This window comes from Schistocerca cancellata, chromosome 2, assembly GCF_023864275.1.
Source record: "Schistocerca cancellata isolate TAMUIC-IGC-003103 chromosome 2, iqSchCanc2.1, whole genome shotgun sequence".
NCBI classification, from domain to species: domain Eukaryota; kingdom Metazoa; phylum Arthropoda; class Insecta; order Orthoptera; family Acrididae; genus Schistocerca; species Schistocerca cancellata.
The window spans coordinates 976252076-976255227 of NC_064627.1; positions in this window are offsets into that span (position 1 = coordinate 976252076).

Below are 3152 nucleotides of genomic sequence, written 5' to 3' on the forward strand. Positions count from 1 at the left end.
CAAGAAGCCGCTGACTGCTAGTAAATTTCACGAAGTGCTGCCTTCGATTATCAACAGTTGCTTCTTAAACACCTCTGTCTTCCACGTCTCTACGTTGATCCACAAAATTGCCGACTAGCCATCACTACCGGGAGCTACTGATGTAATGTTTCGCACCTCTGCACTTAATCAAAACAGGCCATCAGAAGTCGCTGCTGATAAACCTCTATGCTTGGGCACAAGGGCATAAAACTTGTTTCAGCCCTTCCGCACTCGGCATGCAGCTTGTCGGACCTCCATAAACTCCAAACATCTGGCTGGAGAAAACAATATGCTGGTGAAATTAGTCACCCTGTCCTGCGACTCTGAATTTTAAGACTCTCTCTCTCTCTCTCTCTCTCTCTCTCTCTGTGTGTGTATGTGTGTGTGTGTGTGTGTGTGTGTTTGAGAGAGAGAGAGAGAGAGAGAGACAGAGGTGGTAGGAAGAGACTGGCGCAGGGAAGTATGGCATAGGGTGGTGGGCAGAAGGCAAGAAAAGTGGACCATATAGAGAAGTATGTCATAGTTCCTTTTATCGTCGGGGAGAGAGAAAAGGGATAAGGCAAGGATGTTTTCAGTTCGAAGGATGGGTAGTGAAACATTGGATTTAAAAGGAAACTGTTTCATAGGTTTTGGGAGAAATGATAGAGAAGGAAAATAGGAATATTTCAACAAAAACTGCTTCATTTGTTTCTTATTTTTCGGACGATGAGACAAGAGTGAAAGCGAGAGAGAGAGAGAGAGAGAGAGAGAGAGAGAGAGAGTTGGGAGGGCAAATTAAACGCGAATAACTATTAGAAGGTATGTTTTACATATTTTTGGTAGATTCCAGCGGGTGGCAATAAAGAGGAAGAGAGAGATGAATTTCGAATGACGAAAAAAAGCCTTAAAATGTCCTCTTGATTTATTCCTTTTTACTTGTGCAGGCAGAGAGCAAACAAAGATAATGTAATAATCGAAGCATAAACATATAATTTATTTCCATTAAAAGGAAAACTAGCTCGTCTTTTCTTATATCAAGTTCGATATTTTTCAGTCTCCAAGTGATCTTCCACTGACTGATGCCGAAAAAAGTCGAGTGGAAGAGCAAGTAAAGAAAACGAAACGCTTTCAGTGCTCTAATACTTCGTCCACAATCCCTCATTCTTTCTGACTTCAGTCATGTGTCTTGGCATGGAATCTAAGAGGCGTTGGAAGTCATTGCCATAAGAGCCAACTTGTTGCCAGGCTTCGAGAAAGCAGTCCCATAGGGCGTCAGTTGTAACGGTTTCGTTTCGTGGCCCAGTTGTCTGACTGTGTTCGTGCTACCTCCACCAGCAAATTTTCAATTGGGTTCATGTCAGCAGCCCTCGGCGGCCAGTCCGTGACGTTGATGTCCATGTTTGACAGCAGCTGCTGACAGAGTGCAGATTCATGCACAGGTGAATGGTCTCCATGTAGCGCGAGTTCTCCTTCACTATATAGCATTCGCGCTGAAGGCAGCATCACGATCTTCAATATGTGGGCATACTGCCTGCCATCAATGGTTCCCTTAATTGTGTGAAGCGTTCCTGCTCCTCTCGCAGAACTCCAACCCCAGCAGGAAACCGACAGCCGGTGACTTCTTGTCGTCGCGACATCTTCATTGCGGTGTCTTGTCCATCGCGGTCGGTATTTACTCTTGGTCAGTCGTTTTTCCTGGAAAACACCTCCTCATCCTTCAGACGCCGCATTCAGATGGAGCTCTGCGAATGCCAGCTGGTATAACAAAATTTCCTCGCTGAGTTCCTTTTTTACAGCTGATCTTCGTGCACACAGTCCAGCTTCCTCAGCCTTCGGCGAACAGTGTCGCTGGAACCGGGGACGTTGGTCTCTCGCTGTACCTGCTTCGCCATTGGGAAGGGAAGCTGTCGGATCTTACGCACAAGCTCTGTGTCCATCTGCTGTGTGCTCAGTCTCTTCCTGCCTGAGCCAGGAATTCTGCTGGTCGTCTCTCAACGTAATTCTTCCACCACCTCTTTGCGGTAGTGGGTGGCACGAAATACCTCCTCCTAGCATCTTCGAAAACTTATCTTCTTCAGTCAGAGCGACGACTCTGTCTCGAACTGAACGCTCCCTATGAGCCATTGCTACTGACTTCCCGTTATATTATTTCTGCTTGCCGCTGTTTTGCTGATACCAGTGTAGGAAGTAAACATGTTATCATCAAAAGGAATGGCAGTGGTGTCAGACTCGCCTCTTTCAGTCTGTTAACCCTATGTGGCTCCAGCCTGTGGAAACTGTGTAGGCCAAGACAGAGACGCTTTTTCAATGATCGTGGGTTCGAATCCCACCAATGTCATGGGCCATTTGATCTTGATTTATGTTCGTCCCTGTGGGGTTGTCTTCGTGGCTGAATAAAAATTTGTGAACTAGTTCTAAAGAAACTTGTTTGAATTTCAACAAATAATTGATAATTGTACCGTAGAGTTGCTAAAGGCCAGTAGGTAGCGGCTTTAGCAGACATGTCTCCGAGTCTGACGTCTTTAGAAGATGTTGTTGTTGTTGTGGTCTTCAGTCCTGAGACTGGTTTGATGCAGCTCTCCATGCTAGCCTATCCTGTGCAAGCTTCTTCATCTCACAGTACCTACTGCAACCTACATCCTTCTGAATCTGCTTGGTGTATTCATCCCTTGGTCTCTCTCTACGACTTTTACCCTCCACGCTGCCCTCCAGTACTGAATTGGTGATCCCTTGATGCCTCAGAACATGTCCTACTAACCGATCCCTTCTTCTAGTGAAGTTGTGCCACAAACTTCTCTTCTCCCCAATCCTATTCAATACCTCCTCATTAGTTCTGTGATCTACCCATCAGCATTCTTCTATAGCACCACATTTCGAAAGCTTCTATTCTCTTCTTGTCTAAACTAGTTATCGTCCATGTTTCACTTTCATACATGGCTACGCTACATACAAATACTTTCAGAAACGACTTCCTGACACTTAAATCTATACTCGATATTAACAAATTTCTCTTCTTCAGAAACACTTCCCTTGCCATTGCCAGTCTCTTTAGAAGATATTCGTGTGAATAAAGGAAAAATGTCTGTCTCGCCGACCTCCTGTTGCAGAAAAAGACGAAAAGAAGGAGATCGCTAGATCTAATTTGGTCCAAG